Genomic DNA, 21,640 nt, shown 5'->3' with positions numbered 1-21,640 from the left:
CTCCTCTTGTGAATACAAGTTCTTTTAGCCACCACAGAAATTTAGTTTCCTGTAACAACTGCCTGCCTTAGTACTTTGTTTTATAGTACTTCTGTGTACACATGTCCCTCACGGTCCCCAAGCATCTTAGTTGCTGTAACTTGTTTTTTTTTTTTATTTGAGAGCGACAGACACAGAGAGAAAGACAGATAGAGGGAGAGAGAGAGAATGGGCGCGCCAGGGCTTCCAGCCTCTGCAAACGAACTCCAGACGCGTGCGCCCCCTTGTGCATCTGGCTAACGTGGGACCTGGGGAACCGAGCCTCGAACCGGGGTCCTTAGGCTTCACAGGCAAGCACTTAACCGCTAAGCCATCTCTCCAGCCCTTGCTGTAACTTTTATAAAAAGCATGTAGCAATGAAAGCCATCCTCTGTTACTTACAATCTTAGTATTTATTCAGAGGTTCATGAGGAACAAACTGAGAAGAAGGAAATACCACCTAAGGCTGTTTCTTTACTGCTGAATATTTGTTTCTGTTTAGACTATTTCTCATGCCCTGAGGACAAGTAAGCAGGCTTGACAGAAAACGATTGGAAAGTACCTAAGAGAACTCAGGGACTATCTATTTGGCATTGGTTCTCTGGGGCAGAATGTGAATCAAGGCAAGTCTGTGATATGAACAGGAAGGATTAGCTGAGGAAGGAAAGCAAAGTGCACACTGAGCTGGAGTGCAGCTGATTTCTGTAGGGGATGGTGCAGGAAATGCATCTGCCCAAATTCTGTAGAGCAGAGGATGGGAATTTCCTTGTCATGGCTGCCACTGACACTCTCCAGCATTCCCAGAGGACTGGATCCTAATCAAAAGCTTCGGTTGGAGCTCTACATTATTCAGACATCACTACTGAGAGCATGAAGCATGAAACAACTCAGTGTCTACAAAACATGTAACTATTCATAATGCAGGAAAGATATAAAGAATTGGAAAACAATTTTTGTGTTGATGTGATGAAATTCAAGCTAATTCTCATTGCAATAAGATTTGAGATTATTTTTTTCTTTTTTACACTGATTATATTTGCTTGGTTTACAAATCCAAATAAGTAAAGATACACATTGCATATGTTCAGTTTATCACAATAGCCAGGCAGTTTTGACATCAAGAATTTGGCAACTCTTTTTGACAGTCTCTTTTCATTTGGCAAAGCAATCAGGTGGCCTCTTGCCATGTTAACTGTGTAACTTACAGTTTGTGATGACCCTGAGCCCAGTCCCTAACCTCTCTTAATAAAACAAAGTGAAATAAACTGTTCTGCCAATATCCATAAGTTTGGTGTGAAAAAGGTTAAAGATATTCTAAGAAACTGTATAATTTTAGGCAAATGGAAGGTATGTGCTTAGGAAGAACACTACATGTGATGACTGTAAACCTTCCTTGGAGGAAACGCGTCTTGATTTTTACAACTCTCTTTTTCACAGGAAAAAGAAGTGGATGTTGTTAGGTATGGAAATATAACTAGTAAACATGCATCTTAGTGAGGAAGAAAGAAGATGTGTGGTTAGAGTACAAAGCACCAGGTTTTCTTCCAGCCTCTCTTCCTGCCTACCAAGTGCCATTGCATTTTCTTATTTTTTTAAATATAAGTATCTATATCTACCACCCTGATCTACTTGGGAAAAAATGTTGTAAGCATCAAAAGAAATCATGTCTGAGAAGACTGTAAAAGCACAAACAATGTCAATGTGCATACAGCTGAGGACTTTTGCCACATTTTCCTCTTCCCAGAAAACATAAGAGTTGGTGGACATCTAGGCTAGTTCCATTTTCTGGCTATTTTGAATAATGGATCAATGACTATGGTTGTGCAAGTACCTCTGCAGCATATTGACTTAGAGTCCTTCAGGTACATACCCAGGAGTGGAATAGCTGGGTCATATGGTAGTTCTATTGAGAGGTTTTGGAAAAATCTACATATTGATTTTTATAGTAGCTACACTAGTTTTCATACCCATCAACTGTGAATGAGTTCCTTTTATGTCACTTCTTTTTTTTTTTTGGGGGGGGGCATTTTATTAACTGACCCCAACACTTCATTTTGTTTTCTGATTTGAGGTAAAATCATCAAACATAGTTCACAAGAAAAGACAGGCTATTTAACTATGATTACAAGAGTTTAAAACATCACTAGTTTTTCATATACCACTTTTACAAATTTATATAACTGTAGAGTCTACTTAAGTTAGGTTTAGTGTTAACCTAGAGTATTATCCAAGCCCTAGATACTTGAATACTACTTTTTCAGTGGCTACAATTTTGCGACAATAGAAGCATTTAACTCTTACATTAGAATTATATTTTCCTTTTAAAACCACTTGCTAGTGCTATGTAGTATTTTCTATCCTTTGGGTGGGTGGATGAAGGCTTTTAGGAGAACACACACCTGTTCTAACCTGTCCTGTATGCCCGTCACATTTTATATTTTGTCAAATTACCACATAACCACTGCCTGCCCTGTCATGAACATGGGGATTGGGAAGCCAGTCCTACAATCTTCTTCATCTGTTTAGATCTTTTTCCAAAACTCTATTTTCAGTGTCCACATGTTATTTTAATCCTAACTGTAGATTACTGTGTGATAGTGTCTGTGTCCCTACAAGGACCACAAACCAAACCACAAACACAGTATTGTTTTTTCTATCAGAACTCAAGTTTTCATTGTTACTGGACAGTTGTCTCTAATCAATACCTAACCCTTGGGGCATTGCAGATTTGCTTCAGAGGTAGATAAAACAGAAATCACGCAGTTAAGTCAATTGAGTAAATTGGACTTGTTTTTAGAGAGCATCATGAAAAAAAAGTTGAACCTTCATTCTTGGTACACATTTAACATTCTTAGCAGTTTGGGGAAATACCTATGTCTTACCTACCTCTCAATAAAAACCAATTCAAACTCAGATTGTTCTAACTACAGATAGAAGAAAAAACTTATTAACATGTGCATTACAGCACTACAATTCATTTTGTGGACTTGTGACTCACAAACATAACATGCATCCTAAGAAAAAAGTAAATTTCATCAGTGTCACTAGTGATGTTAATTTAAAAATTACAGCAAATCCCAAGCATGTTGAAATCACCAAGTTTTAAAGACAGACTAGAATGTTACAAATGATTCTGCAAAATACAAAAATAGCTATGCTTCCACTGAATGCCTCAATCATTTTTCTGAGCAGTCTCATCTTTCGGTTCTTCATCATCTGAGTACACATTAGGCTCCTCCCCTTCCTTCAGCAGTTTGCCCACATGATGATACTTGAAAGTGAACTGAGACTCCCAGTCACTCAGGGTCTCCTGCTGGGCAGGAGAGAGGTCAGAAAGGTCATCATACTCATCCTTCAGTGCTTCCTTATCCAGGCAAAATGTGGCCAGGCCCCTGGATGCATCTCTTCCGGCAAAGACTCCATAGGGTCCCTCGGACCCGTAGAACTTGCGGCCTTTGGTCACGTCGAACATCCTTGCCATTGATGGCCATAAGCATGCGCGGGTCTTGGACGCAGTCAAAACGCCGCAGCTCGGCGGGGTGAAATCGCGCCGCTTCAGGCGGGCAGCGGGGCGGCTTGTCGTCGTCGTTGTCGCTGCCGCCCGGGCTGGTCCCCGCGCACGATCTTGTACAGCAGGGAGATGCAGAGGCCCAGCAGCAGCAGCTTGAGAGGTGACGTGAAAATCTGTAGAAGTCCTCCGCCCTCCAGCTCGCTAGGATCGGCGCCAGTCGCCAGCACATCCTCGGCAGCCATGATCTCTAAAGCTAAGGGTGGGCTGTTGGGCTGGGCTAGTGTGAGCTCCGGAACTCACAGCTTTCTCCTCCCTCTCAGCTAGCTGTGAAGCTCACTTCCTTTTTTTAAATAAATACTTTATTTATTTATTTATTATTTGTTTATGAGAAAGAGGCAGAGAGAATGGCATGCCAGGGCCTCTAGCCACTGCAAATGGACTCCAGATGCATGTGCCACCTTGTGCATCTGGCTTATATAGGTGCTGGGGATTTGAACCTGGGCCCTTGGGCTTCACAGGAAAGTGCCTTAACCACTAAGCGATCTTTCCAGTCTCTTATCTGACATCCTTGACAGCATTTGTTGTCATTTGTTTTCTTGATGATAGTCATTCTGACTGGGTGACATGAAATCTCAAAATGATTTTAATTTCCATTTTCCTGATAGATAGCTAAGTATGTTAAACATACTTTTAAAGAGGTAAAATTTATTGTTTTTGCAAATATCTATTAGTATTGAACATCTGTTCTTTGGGCAATGTTCTATAAGTGAAGGAAAGAAGCAGTGTGCCATCTTTATTCTAATAGGCTTATGTTCTAATAAAAGAGAACTTCTCTTAAAATCTGTTATCTTCTCCATAAGAATTTTTAATCTCAAGAAGCCTTTGTTGGGTGGGGTGTGCTTCTGGAAAGCAAAGCCAGGAAAATCTGTGTAAGTGCCTCCAGCAACTGAGTTACTGATCAAATGAAGCCAGAACCTGGAGCATAGAGAGAGGTTTGTCCAGAAATCATCCATTCACGCTGTAGATGTTTGTTGGGGGCCCACTAGGTGTCTGGTAGTGTTCCATCTATCATCTAGGGATACTACAGTGAGAAACATGGAACAGGCTCCCTCCTCTGAAAATACATTCATCTACCAGCATTAGGTCTTTAAATATAATTTATATAACACAAGACAGAAAATAAATATTAAAAATAATAACGGTTCTTTCAGTACCTCTTTACATATTCACATTATGCATGCTGAGTTAATAAAAGGAAAGCAGATATTTGCTTCCCTCTATAGTACAGTTTCCTTGCTCTGCATATTACTGGGTGGGCCCAAGTCTTTGTAACTGCAAATTGACTTGATGCATACAGTGAGAATCGTAAGGAAGCAGAAACATATTTTCCTCCATGCATCTGTTTGAGAAAGTAGTAAACAATGTGTCACGCCATGAGAAGTCTCATTTGGAATATGAGAGATGAGAACCTATGAGATTACATACACCCCAAAATGCTTGTCCTTTGGGTAAGATGGCATTCTACATTGCTGTAATAGAGATATGTCACTGTAGGGAACAAAAGTAGGCGTGTATTCTTCCAGGGTTCTCAAACAAGAGCATACTTGGGAACTTCAGAAACACAGATGGTTAGGCCCACTGTATAGTTTCTGTTTTACAAGGAGTGTGTATTCCAAGAACCCCGGGTGATATCTGTGAGGATGGTCCACAGGCTACATGATGAGAATCACAGTGTTATTCTATCAAGATGTGGCTACAATGTCAACACAAGTTTAATTAATAGATAATCCAATTGCAACATTTACAAAGGAGGGCCCTGTATTTAAGAAGTGATTAGGTCTGGTTGTTTATATAGTAGCCTCTACCACCACAGGACTTTTGAGCTTTTGAATAATGACTACAACCATGTATCAAAATATTTTGGAACTTTTACATTAAATAAAACATGTTATTAAAGTTAGTTTTGCCTGATCTTTTGTATTTATAGTTTGACTATTTGAAAAAAAATTAAAAAGCACATGTGTTTCATTATAGATGTCATGAGACAGCACTCTATAGAGATGTTCCTGTTATGTATGCTAAAGATTCTCTTTTGTTTCTGAAAATTTAGAATTTTTTAAAATCTATGCTTTCTTTGCAAGTAAATATACTTTTAAACAATATTATTTTTATTTAGTTGACTTTGAATACCCGTTAACAAGATAATGTTCATTGAAAGCTTCCTTGAAGAGTTGCTTCACTATCTCTACACATTAATTTGTAGTTGAATTAGTTTCTCCTGGGTTTACTTTAGTTCTTTGGAGTAGCTAAGAAATGTTCTCCTTCAAAAGCAAATGCTGTTACAAGATACCGCAGTTCCCTGCGTCAAATCCATTTGGACTCCAGTTGCAGTACACATAAATCAATTACAGATGCATTGGAAATGGAAGCATAGCAGGAAGTATATGCTCATCAGTTACTTTTCCTCTTGCTGTGACAAATGACTGACAGATTCAACCTAAAGAAGAAGTGGTTAATTTTAGCCTTTTAACAGTTTCAGGGAACACAGTCCATCATGGAAGAGTAAACATGGTGGCAGAAGCACGAAGCAACTGGCCACATTGCATCCACGGTCAGGAAACAGAGGGCAATAAAGGCAGGAGCTCAACTAGATTTCTCCCTTTTATGCAGTCTAGACCATGAAACAATGCCCTCCACATTTAGGGTGGGTCTTCTCACCTCATATAAACTAACCTAAAAAATTCCTCATAGACATACCCAGAGACTGGTTTCCATGGTGATTCAAAACTTATGTTGACAACTAGGTTACCCATCACAATTCCACCACTTGATATATAGCCTGGCCACCTTGGACAATAGCTATCAGGCCCTTTGTGTGCCTTTCAGGATGACCTTGGAAAAATACTTCCCTAGGAAGTTGTGTTTGAGTAGGGAACCCTTACAGTTAAGCCTCTCAGCATTGTCACAAGATGGAACCTCCAATGGCTACATGCTTGCCTTGGGACACCTTTCCTATAAACCCAGCTCACAGGACGGGGGTTTTCCTCTAATGGTGCTCAATCTCTTTAAAAGTTGTAGTTGCTTTTTAAGAACCAGCCTGACTACAATCCTGTCTTGAGACATTTTTCTACCAAATTAGTTCATTGCTTTGGAATTCTGCCACTTTCAAGAGCTGTAGGGAGAATGTAAGCAGTTTGTTTACCAAATATAACATGAACTGCCTCTAGCCTAATTCTCAATGGAATCTTTATTCCACTTTGAAACTTTATAGCTCATATTCCACTCTCTGGATTTTTCTTGTTATTCTGTCCTTCCAAGTGAACAACAGAATGTCTCATTAAGTTCTGCTTAGAGAATTCTAGGATACTTCCAGAGTTCCAAACTCACATGCACTGCATAAACAGGTTTTAAAAGCCTACAAACAACATGTTCAGTTTATCATGGCAATGGCCTAATCTCTGGTTCTAATTTTCTATATCAGTTACTTTAATCATTAGTGTAACAAATGCCTGACAAAGGCATCTTAAGAAAGGAAGGATTTATTTCAACTTATAGTTTGAGGGTAGGTAATCCCTCAGGGGCAGTGAAACTATGGTGGCAGGAGCATGAAACAAAGCTGGTCAAATTTCATTTGCAGTCAGGAAGCAGAGGGCAATGAGTCCTGGTGTTCAGTGAACTTTCTCCTTTTTCTGCAGTCTTGTCCCAATCCATGGAATGGTGACACCCTTATTTATGATGGGTCTTCTGATCTCAATTAAGCTGACCCAGAAATTCCCTCAGTGATATGCCTAGAGATTTGTTTCCAAGGTGATTCTAAATCCCATCAAATTTGCAAACAAAGTTTATCATCACAACTTGTTAACTTAGGAGAAGAAGAAACTTTTTAAAGAGGAGATAGGACTAAATATAATGAAAAAAAGATAGCAGCATTGGACTGAACCAGCATGTGCTCATCAAACATAAAAAATAACCTAATAAAATGGGTGAAATTTTTTCAATGTATATACTTAATAAATGACTTCTATCTAGAAAGTATTAGCAACTACATGAAATGAATAAGATAAAGGAATAAAACCTAATGGGAAAATGAACAAAGGACTTGACCTGATATTGTACACAAGATGATAGCCAATGGCTAATGTACACAAATGTTCTTCAAAGTCAATTTTTTATTATTACATATAAAATAAAACCACAGTGAAATGCCAGCATACTTCTAATAGTGGGTCAATAATGAAAAAGATCGGCGATATCTAGTGTAGATGATTATGTGGAACAAATAAGTTGCTAGGAGTTCAAAACGTAGCATTGCTTTGAAAACTGACCAGTACTCTGTAATAAATCCTAATAGATACATTTTCTTGAAACTACTGAGTCTCCTGCTTTTACATCCAACATCCATGTATTACAAAAATCCAAACTATTTGTATAAGAACATTTAAGGTAGCATTATTTAATAATCTAAAACTGTAAACAATCCAAATGCCATCAACAATTTGAAGGAAATGTCCAGTACATTTTTTTCCCTTAATCTATCTGAACTGTGGTTTCAGAAATGGGGCCTTTGTGATAATTAATTTATCTTTAACTATTTCTGCATTACATATTCCCTCAATGAAATGTTTAACAAGGAAAAGGGAGAAAATACAAAGTCGGTGAACGTGCCTAAAAGTAACAGAGGAAGGGGGATGCAGAGGAGAAAAAGAGAGGAGGAGGGATGAAGTAACCAGAGTGTCACAGCAAGGATATACTTTCTCTCACTCTCTCTACATAAATATTTATATAAATCATATATCAAGATCTCTCTATAGAGAGATCTGTATTTAAATCATATATCAACCTCTCTCTCTAGAAAGAGAGAAGTTGAGAGAGGTTGATATATGATTTAAATACAGATATAGATACCATGTCTTAAAACCATTTGCTGCTATTGACTGATTAAAGTTATTTAACACAGTAAGATTTGGGGGCCTATCGGTTTCACTGAAAATAACAAATATGAAGACCATATAATCATATGATGTTAATGTTTAATAGAACATCCTTCTAAATTCATAAATATTGATCTCATGTGACTCAACATATCCTCCAATCTAAATGCATTACTTGTTTGAGATCATACATTACTGAAAGATTGCCGGTAGTAATTTAGTGTAGCATGGCTTCTTGTGTGAGAAATGACTATAATTACTCTTCACTGGATTACTATGATTACATAGCATGGGAAGGATCACTGTACATATGAGAGAGATAAACAGAGAAAGGATGAACATAGAGAGATAAAGAGAGATGGAAGAGAAAGGAGGACAAGAGGAAGAGGGACAGAAACATACATATTAATCAAATTCTTATCTTTTCATTGCCTTCTTCACAGCTTCACACATATGAGCTTCATGAAGGGGATCCTAGCCCTGTGTAACCTTGGGGAAAGCCTCATGAACCCACAACTTTTGCATATTACATGTCTAAAAATAAAGCCCTGTGTGGACACTGACAGAAGTTCTGTTGCCAGCTTGAAAATGTTGCTTTGTTTGGTTCCTTTTCAACATAGCTTCAGCAACCTCTTTGTTCATGGGCAGCTGAATCTAGGAAATTTTCCTCAGTGGCCCTTTTAGGCACATGCTGTCATTGTTTTGGTACTGTCTGGGTACTCATTTTTCTGGCATTCTCTTTTAAATGGAAAATGTTCCATATGAGTTTACATTGTGATGCCCTCAAGAGACTTTTCTTATTGCCTGAGAGCAAAGTTCATAGTTTCTTTGCAATTTTGTTATTTTTTTCTAATTATGCTCATTTATTTTAAACTATGCTAGTTTCTTTTGCAATCATTACCTCTTTGTCCAAGGCTGCTTTGCTCATATTTTAAATTCATCTATGCTCCTTTCTTCACCAAACTGCACACTTTCACATCTTTGTGCTCCACCTTTAGCCCTTCCTCATTGTAAGTATAGGTAGGTACTGTGAAGATTATTCATGCCATCATCTAAATCCCATACTGTCTTGGCAATTCCCTCAGCAAACAAATTAGTACATTATTTTTTAATTTATCCTCACTCAGTTGTTCAGGATATGAGCTGAGTCGAGTTAGATCTTTGCCAGAATGTAGTATGAATAGCCTCTAGCCCATTTCCTGTTAAAGTCCGTCTTCCCCTCAGAAACTTCATGAGCACCACATTCTGTTCTCCATTTTACCAGATGGGTCAATTAAGTTTTGCTTGTAATACCATAGGGCTTCTCTAGCTCACAGTTCCCAAGTCTTCCTGTATTGCCTACAAACCAATTCCAGATGCCTATTAATTATGTGGTCATATTCACCCTAAGCTTGGTAATAATTTTCCATTATATTCATTTCTTCCTTCTTTTGGTAAGATATTATGGAATACATTGTAAATCTTGGTAACCAGGCATCATTTGAAACCCCTTCAAGTGCATCTGATCATAGGTATAGTTGAGAATATGTTTCTAGGAAATAGTGAACAACTATAAGAAATGCATACGATATTACTGCCCTTCCTATATTCCTTAGTTTTCTCTGACTGCTCAGCCTACATGTTGGGTGTACAAACAGCAGAGGAACACCCATGGGAGCATCTTTCACTCTTGCTAAATAAGAGTTGAATGCTAAAACATTCAGCTGCTTGATGATATAGGCAATAGCTATGACAGATCCCCATGAGGTATATTGCCTAGACTTCTAGAAGTCCTCAACATTATTGAGGCCCAGTTTCTCAAAGTAGTATCTTGTTCACTAATCCCCTTGTATTGACAGACTTTCATTCTCTGACTAATTTTTGGACTTATTTACATTGATTCTTCCAACTACTTCAAAATAAATTATTTGTTTTCATATTTCCTATTGTTATTTTATGATCTACTTTCTGGGGACCCCAACTTAAGACAACATACTTCCCCTTGCAAAAATGACATCATACAACATACCAGTTTTGCGTTTCACCAGCAGATCATTCTCTCTGGGAATTAGAAGTTCAAAATACTGGACAGGAAGAGTTAGCACAAACCCCAAGCCATGGGGTTGCATTATATGCTTTGCTGTTATCACCCTGCCTTCTGCATGGTGCTCATTGCTATCTTGGTTCCTCCTCCTGTGGCCAGAGGCAGCAGTCCTCAAAATTTTTAGTTAGCTTCACCTAAGTAAGTCAATATGATACTTCTGCATGGTGCTGGCTGCCATCTTGGTTCCTCCTCCCATAACCAGAGGCAAAACTTCTGAGGATGTTTCAGTTGGCTCACTTAAGTGAGTCAATATGATACTTCCACCTGATTCATAGAACAAGAGACTGCTTTATTTTAAGTATGGTACGGAATATATTTTAAAACATCTAATTTGGACTGCCTTATTACCCCCACAAAAAAATTGATGTTCGTGTAAAGACATCTACATGTAAATGTTTCTGTAAGCTATTTTAATCTATAGGTTAATTTGGCAATCACATAGCCATATAATGGTTCAAAAGTTCCAATGTGTTCACTTACGCCAACACATGACAATCAATATGCAGATCTAGATGTTTATACATTCATTCACAGAGAAAACCAAGAGGGATTTGATTTCTACACTCTAATTTGTAACTTCTAACACTCTAAATTCTAATATACTTCAAGCTCCAAAGTAACAATTATAGGATATAAAGGATCAAGAAATCTATTTCAAGTAAATACTTAGTATCTTACCAAAACTTGTATTTAGTTCAAGTTCCCAAAATAGCTGTCTTCAAACCAGTTTTCAGGAAGTTTCTTCAAGCTGGTGTGCAGAAAGATGTTCCTTAATCAGAAGTTACATATCTAGGTTCCAAATCATTAAACACTTGAAGCATGAAGGCTAGGAAAATTAGTAATTATTGGTTAGGTGAAGTTTTAAGGGAGGTTAGAAAACCCTGCAGAGAGTGAGGCAGCCAGGTAATGGACACAAAGGAAGATGGGGGATAAAGGAGGAGAAGCAATTAAGAGGGTTTGAAATCAATTGAGTGTCCATCTGCTATTGAACCTCACTGTAACACTGAATGCAGGTAATTGGTATTTGGCTGAGTAGATAATTAGGCTGGGCACAGAATGAAAGGAAGCCAAAGACTGTCACATTTATCCTGCATCGACTTCCTGAATCAGTTTGAAGACAGGAGATGTGGCAGACATAACCACCCCCAGATTCTGCTGAAGGGAGGGTGTTTGCAGAGGAGTGACACCTCCTGACTTAGAAAACAAATGAAGCAGTACCTGAGGAGAGAAAATTTCAACCACAGACCTTAATTATAAGAAACAAAGGCAATGAAGGCTGTGTGGTTCTTTGGGAACAACTTCAAAAAGCACTTCTTTTACATAAATGAAGCTACTAGTGTGAGGAGCTATTGCATAAGGATGTAGTACACACATTTGCATGATGCACATCTACACAGTGCTGTAACGTTGTACACATGCATCTAACTTTATACCCAGCCACCTGATAATTGTCACTGAGTAGGACTAACTAGAAAAACATAAGTTGAAATTCATATATCACTCATTTTTTCCAGGTAGTATTTTTCATACAATAACATTTATAACAACAATCCTGTATTATTTTGGCTGAAGGGAAATAAATCGCACAAATTCAATGTTGAAATACAGGACTACCCTGCCTCAAACTTTATCCTGTTCTTGTGCCTTTGAACTTTTTTTCTTAGGCCCCAGGAAAGATGACCAGTGTTTCCCAGACTGTCTGCACTGGTTTTAAATGAAGAAGAGAAAGAGACCACCAATGAACAAACAAGTTGCATTGGCCCCAGAGAAGACACTACAAGCTGGAGCAGCCTGCTCTTGCCCAGGCCAGTTGAGAAGGCAGCAGTGCCACCTCACATGCTCTGCCAGTGCCTACTTGTAGCCAGGTCCACTGGGACCACAGTCACCAAGGAGTCTGCATCAAGTCCTACACGCAGCATACTTCCAAGGCACAGGACAGAGCAGATACTGGATTTGGAAAGGCACAGAATATATAGCCCACAAGGTTTTTATATTTGTCATATTCAAGTTGTGGCTGCTGCTGATACCACATCTGACTCTAAATTCTGTTGCTATTCTATTAGAATGGCCTTTCCTCACTGCTGAAGAGATCATTGCAAAGTCAAGACATTAAGAACCATTAAGGAAAAAAATCCAGGCCCATTTAGCTCAAAGATTCGCTTTCTGAAGGGACAAATAGTTTTTGCTCTATGTAACAACAGCATGCTAATCAAGAAGATGAGCTCTGAAATACTATATTTATCATCAAATGTTTCCAGTCCAGGGACAGGAGTAACACAGGTAGAAAGATGCTACCCATCTGAACAAGGATGACATGCTCAGGCAGAGTCACCGTAGCAGAAACAGTCATAGCACCACCAGCATCTACTGAGCCCTTGTGGTATGCTAGACTCTGGGCTACAAACATCATGAGTACTACATCCTGGCATCCTTAAAACAGCCCCTTCACATGAAAATTCCTGTCTCTCCCCACACTCTTTATGATACTTTGTTAAGACTACCATGAAAAGGTACCACAGGCTGGACAGCTTAAACAATGGAAATGAATTGTCTTCAAGCTCTGGAGCTTTAGGTCCAAGATCAAGGTGGTTCTTTCTGAGATCTGTGAGAGGAAATCTGTCCATTGTCTTTTCCTGGTTTCTGGTAGTTTGCTAGCAGCCTCTAGTATGGCTTGACATATGCCTATACCCACATTTTCCCTCTTTTTAAGACCCAAATCACACTGGATGAAGGCTCACCCAAAGACTTAATCTTATTTATAATGACTTTTTTTTAGGTCTACTTCAGTGATGAGGTCTTGGGAGGCTCTGTGTCTCTGGATATCTGGTTTGGTAGGAGTTGAATGTTCTCTGTGTCTATCTCCTTCACCCTTGCGCTGGTACCAGGTTCACAAAGAAAGTAGCATTCTTGATCATTTCCCCAATCGCTTTTGATTTCAGTTGGGGCCCTGGTGTGGTATGATGAGCTGATTCTGTCCTCACGTTCTGTGTCCATCTGAAAAAGAGAATCAAATTCTCCAACAGTGAGTGAAGTCAGCACCAGATAAATGGGATAATCATTATCACTTCAGGAAGAATTTAATAGGTGTAGGCCCTCTTTTAGCCCACAATTTGTGGGAACTTCAAATGGAGAACAGGCTCGTTTTGTGGATATGGTTCTGGCTTGTTTCCCAGCTCCAGCTATGGGTTCCACAACACTGAGCAGATCAGCTAGCCAAATGAAGAGCATTTGGTTACCCTCCATGGCTGTGTGCCACTATTGCACTTCTGTGAGCATCAGAAGTTTGTTTCTAAGCTGAGTAGCTTAGATCACGAGTTGCTTGGATAGATGTTGGTTATTTTCCCACAGTCACTCATGTAGCACTTTCTAGCACTAGATGACCTAACTCTCTGGGGACTGACTCTCTTCCAAATTCCAGCCAAGTCACTCTATGTTCCATATCATCAGCATATGGTATCTTCTGTCTGGATTTCTCTTGCAAGTAACAGAATTCCATTCAACTTTATGGCTGAATGTCATTCCACTTTATGTATAGTTATAATAATTTTATCAGTTGGTTTTTTTAATCCTCAGTGATTTAACAAAATAGATGTTTATTTATTTTTTATGCTGTTGTCCAATGCAGATACTCCAACCTAGCATCCTTCTATACTCTCATTTAGGAGCCAAAATCCTTAAGGAGTTTTCTAGAGTCATATCACTTTTATAATTGGCAGAGCTTAAATCTGAGGCAACCAACTATGTCCAGAAAGCCAATGTGCTGTGCTGCTGGTATGAGCCCCTCTAGATTCACAAGTGAGGACTTTCTACAGAATGCAGTCCCAATCCCAGGGCTTAGAACAACAGGTGCATTTCTCTGTCATGCCACAACCTACTGGGAATAGCTCTGGTAGTCAGCCTTCCCTATGCTCCGTCAGCAACCCAGGCATCATCTCCTAAGATTCCTCTGGTTCTCAGAGAACTCTCAGTTCAGTTGTAAGCTGAGAAATAAGATCTAAGGATCAGTCAAGGGATCTTATGAACTATGCTTGGAAGTGAGGTAAATAAACTATGGTCTGTTGCATTAGTCTAAACTCAGTTACATGACCACTCCTCACCACAAAGTTGTCAGGAAAACATCACCTAGCTATGTGCCCAAGGGAAAAAAGTAAATGGGGATGGAGAGATGGCTCAGTGGTTAAGAGGCTTGCCTGCAAAACCTAAGGACCTCAGTTTGATTCCCCAGGACTCATGTAAAGCCAGATGCACTAAGTGGTACATGCATCTGGACTTTGTTGGCAGTGTCACGAAGCCCTGGTGTGCCCATACTCATCCTCTCTGTCTCCATCTCCCCCCCCCTTTCTCTCTCTCTCTCTCTGTCTCATAAATAAATAATTAAAAATTTAAAAAAAGAAAAAGAAATGAATTTGGTCACAGCATCCTATCTCAAACTGATTATGAGTAAGAAGAAGGAAGGAAGCAAAACAGAAAGGCAAAAGCAGCAGATGCAGATATATCTCTCAGGTTTCTCAGACTCATATCAGGAGTTCAATTTAAACTCCTCTGGACCTGAATTCCTGGAAATTATGATGTAGATTCGAACACAGGCAGCTTTACTTTCCAAAATTTCTGAGAAATACAAATCATGTTCATCACAAATGAGTTATTGTATAGGAACTTCATTTCCAAGAAATGGCTAATTGAGTCTCACTCTCTCTAAAAGCATAATTATTCACAGGCTGGGGGACGTGTGTTTTTCCATTGCTTCTGAGAACAGAGAACTAGAAGCAGGAGCCTAAATTGCAGCATGAGATATTTTTAGTTAAATAGGAGTTTTAGAGAGTTTGTGTGAATATCTAATCAGCATTCCTTGGTGGGTTTGTGCACTATCCTCTGCAAGTTTCTCATGAACAATACAAAATTACATCCATCCCTAAAGGGAAGAATATCAGCCTAATCATTAGTATCCTAGTGTTCTGAGATTTCATGTCACTTAAGCACTAAGTTTTCAACCCTGTCACCCTAATGTCCAGAATGCAGCAGAGGCAAATGTTAATTATGCTCCTTCCTTCCCAGCATCCTTATTTCTGCCAGCCAGAGCTCCAACATGATTAGGAGCTTTTGCTTGATCCATAAGCATTGCATAAAGAAAATGTTGTTTTTCCGGTGAGTGAGAAACCATGACCAACATGGTGGCAATCTCTTGCCTCCTTTGACCTGCAAAGGGGAAGACAAGTAGGGATATGGATGTATAATTCCTCTCCAGAACATTAGGTCCTTATATTTCTATGTTTCTTTCCCCAAGACCAATAAGGCCATTGAAATATCACTTCAGTGTTGCAGACTTTGGGTCATGGCTTTGCACTTTGATCATAACTTTGCAGTTTGGCTTCTTGGCTCTTGCATCTGTAATGCTCCTGAGTCCATAAATACAGACAAAATAAGAGCTATGTACTGCTTACAGTAATAATGCAGAGTGATACAGACAGGATAAAAGGTTAATATGACTTTTGAAAAACCATGAATAACACAGAACAATAGGTAAAGATATGTTTATATAAAACCATAGTGGATTTTAATGCAATAACTATTGTTCATAAAATAACTTCACAAAACTAAAGGATCAGTTCATCAGAAAGATATAACAAGTTTAGCATGTAATGTAACCCCTGCACATATTAGCAAAATTGATAGAATTAAAAAAAAAAAAACAGAAATAGCTGGGCATCATGGCACACACCCTTAATCCCAGCACTCGGGAGGCAGAAGTAGGAGGATCCCCCTGAGTTTGAGGCCACCCTGCGACTGCATAGTGAATTCCAGGTCAGCCTGAGCTAGAGTGAGACCCTACCTCAAAAAAAAAAAAAAAAAAGAAAAAAGAAAAAAATTAGTCGCATTCACAAGTATTGATTACTAGTAAACCAAATAGACCCTAAGAAGGTTTGAGAAAATAATAACTTATAAAATTAGATGTATTGACATAGGTGAATCTGTGAACAAATAAGTGCAGAATGCATGCCATGTTCCCTGACACAGTTGTAGGCCAGGCCAACAGTCCTCATCTTTAAAAGAACCTCTTCCCATCTGCTCTAGGAAACCTTCCATGGCTTTTGCCTAGAGCAGATACTGCTCTTGGCTCTTAGCATCCATCCTTCTTCACCATATCCATAACTTCCTTCTGTAAGCAACTGAGAATTTCTTTTGAGGGCTTTCTCTTGACATAGGAACTTGCTGAGTCTATTCACAGTCGGTACTGAAGAATTAAGTTAGTGCACCAACTATAGACCCCAACCAGCTTCATGAGCACCATACTGCCTTGTCCCTGAGTTGGCACCACTCTAGAGCATGTTCTGTCCCTCATCAAATGCTCTTGAGCTTTCTTGAAAAACAGCCTCCATTGGCTGATTTTTCCTTCTTGCTCACTTATTCCCACTCTTGTTATTGCTCATGGGATATCCCAAGAAAAGCCTGACATGCATGCATTTGTTTAGGTCTATGCTTGTGAATATCCAGGCTAAGACAGTGTCTTTCCCATGTTTTCCCATGGACATAATTTTAACTGGCTAAATTAGAATTGCCCATTTCCTTTGACGACAAGGGCTTTCTTTTTCATCTATATATGGTTGACCTTGACAGAGTACCTGCCACATGAAAGGTACCAACATCCCACAATAACTATTGTCTAATCAGTGAAGGAAGCTTGATTTGAAGACATTGCTAGATATCTCAGGTCACGGCTGGCTGCCTGAACAGGTCATGCAGGCCAGTTTAAAGAGCTAGTCTAAACTCTAGAACATGTCTGCACAGAGTATATTGAGACACACCAGATGCTAAGAGTCCTGAGGGCTGCTGTGGTAATGTATATTTTTGTGCATACCTGTAATCCCAGGCTCTGAGGAAGCCTCAAGTTCAAGGCCAGCCTGGGCTACTTAGCAAAATCCTCTCTAATGTGACTAAAAACCACAGTGCCTAATACAAATACATCAAAAAATATGGATTCATATTAAGTAATATGAAATATATGGAACCATAAACACAATTAAAAATCATTGGCATAATTTGCTTTTTCTCTGAAAATTGAATTATCACTGAAAGGAAGATTTTATTCCAGGAACGACTATTTCCTTTTGATGTATGCATTTGTATATAAGTATGTTTAATAATCTATATATAATCAATAATCTCCTAAAGAATTTCTTTTATTTTTGCTTATTAGAGGATTTTCATATTGATAGAAGAGTTTGCTCAGCTCGCACGCAATGCCTGACCCAAGAGTACAAAAGGCTGACCTCTTGTCTGGCAGGGAGCTAGTGGTCTGGACTGCTGTTATTAGGCTGAGACGAGACACTAGTTGAAACCATACAAACCCTTGCTCAGCTTATTCTCCTGGCTACCTTGATTTTCTGAGAGCACTTTCTAAGTAAATCATGAACATCCAAACTCCTGACTGTGCTCTACTTCTGAGGACCTCAACCAAGGCAGTGAGAATCATGTTGGGTTTTGCCTTCTTTTCTGCAGACCTGTGATATCCCAGCACATATTTCCCTCATCTTCACATGTGCAGCTTAAGAATGGGTGTTTCTTTCAGTAATGCACTATGGAGACAAGCGTACTGTAACAAAGCTGGAAATATTTTATTGTCTAAAGATACTGTGCTGGGCTGGAGAGATGGCTTAGCAGTTAAGCGCTCACCTGTGAAGCCTAAGGACCCCAGTTCGAGGCTCACTTCCTCAGGACCCACGTTAGCCAGATGCACAAGGGGGCACATGCATCTGGAGTCCGTTTTCAGTGGCTGGAGGCTTGGCGTGCCCATTCTCTCTCTCTCCCTCTCTTCCTCTTTCTCTCTCTGTCTGTTGATCTCAAATAAATAAATTAAAATGAATAAACTATTTTTTAAAAATGGTACTGTGCCCTTAGTAATATCTTAGCACCATGCATTACTCACAAGTTTCTCAGGAAGCTGGAATAAGCAGACTATTTCCTTTCCCAAAAGAAAGTACAGCACATGCAATTATATTCTGTATAAAACTTGATAATGATTACAACTATTTCTATTTAATCTACTTACTTACTATGCTTTGGGCTTTTTGTTGCTTCTTGTTTTTTGTAGATGATTTGGAAAGTTTTTGTTGGTGGTGGTTTTTGGTTTCGGTGGGGACAGTATCTTATTATGTAACTACATTGCCCTGGCTGGCCCTGGTTAATCATGAACTCATGAGCAGTCTACTAATGGAACTAGGAGTTTTCAGCTTGATTATTATAAGAACAGATATTTGAGGATTGGAAGAGGTGGGTAAATTGCCATTGAATCAAGCAGGTAAATTATAGAGCAATCACTTATACCTTTGTTATCATCTGTCATCTCAGATAACAAAGTCCAAGACTTGAGAGATGTACTTGCTTTTCAATTCAGTAGACACTTATGGCTACTTAAATTTAATAAACTTGATTAAAATTTAATACAATAAAAAGTTAGTCCTTTAGGGCTGGAGAGATGGCCTAGCGGTTAAGCACTTGCCTGTGAAGCCTAAGGACCCCGGTTCGAGGCTTGGTTCCCCAGGTCCCACATTAGCCAGATGCACAAGGGGGCGCACACATCTGGAGTTCATTTGCAGAGGCTGGAAGCCCTGGCGCACCCATTCTCTCTCTCTCCCTCTATCTGTCTTTCTCTCTGTGTCTGTCGCTCTCAAATAAATAAATTAATTAATTAATTAAATTAAAATAAATTAGTCCTTTAGTCAATAGCTACTCTATTGACAGATACCGAAATACACCCTGCATATATATTATTGAAGGAAATTCTATTGAATAGCCCTGTTTATAAGTTATGGCTTTTTACTTAAGAGGTTTAAAAAATTCAACAGTTTTTGAGTATGTTTTATTTTCTTCTGATAAGTGTGATAGTGAATATACTCTTAGTCCCTCTCCTGGAAATGTAGAGAATAAGGTGCCAGATTCTTTCCATCTGTTAACAGGAAGGACAAGTGGTATTTTGTAGTTATTTTAAATGCAGCAAGATGTCACACACACGAAAAACATTGTCTGTCTCTTAGTGTGACCATGTCATAAACCTTCCTTTTGCATGGGCAATAGCTTGGCACAAATATGAACAAATAGATATGAGGAAAGCATTGTTCTTTGAGTCTCTGCACCTTAAAGTCAGAAGGGACTTCTTGGACTGGAGTCACCCCTCCTCACTTCATACAGCTACTGGATTGCTGGATCCCTCTTAGATGCAGTGGTTTCTGCTTAAGATTTGCCAAAGATAGGCTATCTTCCATGCATTAACTTGTTTGCATTGCAGCGCAATATGCAGGCAACATGAAAAGAGAAGAAAAGGCCTGGGATATGGCTCAATGGTTAAAGGAGCTTTTATACAAAGCCTGCAATCTTGAGTTTGATGCCCCAGTACCTACATAAAGACAGACATAAAAAATGGTTTATGTTTCTGGAGTTCATTTGAAACAGTGAGAGGCCCTGGTGTGCCTATTCTCAATCTCACCATCCCTCCCTCACTCTCTTCCTCTTTCTCCCCATTACTCTCACATAAATAAATAAAAATATTTTTTAAAAAGGTAAAGAGAAAACTTGGGGACTAGAGAAGTAGCTATATTGGTAAAGTGTTTGCTTTGCAAGTGTGAAGACTGAGTTCAATCCCTAGTACTTAGATTTAAAAAAGTATATCTGGGGACTGGAGATATGGATTAGTGGTTAAGATACTTGCCTGAAAAGTCTGAAGATACATGTTCAACTCTCCAGATCCCATGTAAGCCAGATGTATAAAGGTGACACAAGAATGCAAGGTCACACATGCATACAAGGTGGAACATGCATCTGGAATTTGATTATGATGGCTGGAGACCCTGGCATGCCAATTCTCTCTCTCTCTCTCTTGCTCTCATAAAAAAAAAGGCCTCAGAAATATGTGTGTGTGTGTGTGTGTGTGTGTGTGTGTGTGTGTGTGTATTATATATGTTTTTTTTCACAGTGCCACATGCGTTTAATGCCAAAGTTGGAACTGTGGACACAGGAGGATACTTGGAGCTCATTGGCTAGCAACTAGGCAAATTCCAGGCTAATTAGAGACCTGTCTCAAAAATGAAGGGACTAAGAAACAATACCTACGGTTGTCTTCTGACCTCACTGAGCCTGTGCAATCATGTGCACATCCACCTGCACACACACATACATCTGCACACACATGAAAGCACAAATAAACACAAAGATGAGGGAAGAAAACTAATTACTCTAAGTTAAGCTTGAGCAGATACTACTTGTTTCTAATGTTGTGCTTTAAAACTTACATTGAGTATCTATTGTGTGCCAGGATTTCTCAGGTATTAAATAAAATAACCATAAATGTTGACTTATATTTGTACCTTTTAAACATTGTGTGTATTCACTGATTGTATCTCTGATGATTGCTAAGTATGGTCTAGGGTAAAATTGTCCAAGGGAATCATGTAAGCATCCTTCAAAAGCTGATCTAACTGATAATAGATGACCATCTCCAACATGGCCTCTGTAAGAATTTGAGTTTGTTCTTCCTCCATCACTGGTTTTTCCTTCTTTACTTTGTTGTTTCCTTCAACAAAGTCTGCATTCAAAGCCTGTGACTAAAGCCCTGCTGGGTGATGTATACCTGGAATTTCGCACTCAGCAAGTGGAGAGAAGAGGATCAGAACTTCAAGGATTTCCTCACCTTTATAACTAGTTTGGGGATAGTCTGGGCTACATGAGACACTGTCTCAATGATTAAAGAGTAGGAAGACATCTCTCTCAAGTTTAGCTTTCTGCAGGTAAAGGCTGTTTTGCATGGAAAGAGAGGGTGTTCTGTGACAGGAGAGGCCCTTCATAAGGACTTGTTTTTCTCTGGGTTTCTCCTCTTGGATCAGATGTGGAAGCACAAATTGAAACAGCTGTGGCCAGTTCTCTGGACCCAAACCAATAAAGATGCTCTTAGCCTGGGGATTTCTTAGATGATAACTTATGAAATGCCTCTTCCTTTCTTTGAGAAAGCACGATAATTTGTTAGCATACATTCTATAAAATCCACTAGAAGAACTAGAAGACACTTATTCAGATTTTAGCCCAAGAAGAAATTCTACTTTCAGGAGA

General features: G+C 39.1%; 1 protein-coding gene and 1 pseudogene across 4 annotated transcripts in view; one reads left to right on the top strand and one right to left on the bottom strand.

Annotated features, from left to right (window-relative positions):
• The window catches only part of Pak5 (p21 (RAC1) activated kinase 5), a 312,771-nt gene that overhangs the window by 132,693 nt on the left and 158,438 nt on the right, over window positions 1–21,640 (top strand). The gene's annotated exons all lie outside the window — the stretch shown is intronic.
• On the bottom strand, window positions 3,087–3,836 carry LOC101595349 (annotated as a pseudogene).

This window comes from Jaculus jaculus, chromosome 8 (genome assembly GCF_020740685.1).
Source record: "Jaculus jaculus isolate mJacJac1 chromosome 8, mJacJac1.mat.Y.cur, whole genome shotgun sequence".
Classification (NCBI taxonomy): Eukaryota; Metazoa; Chordata; class Mammalia; order Rodentia; family Dipodidae; genus Jaculus; species Jaculus jaculus.
Note: the sequence above shows the minus strand (reverse complement) of the source record. Positions and strands in the feature narration are given on the sequence as shown.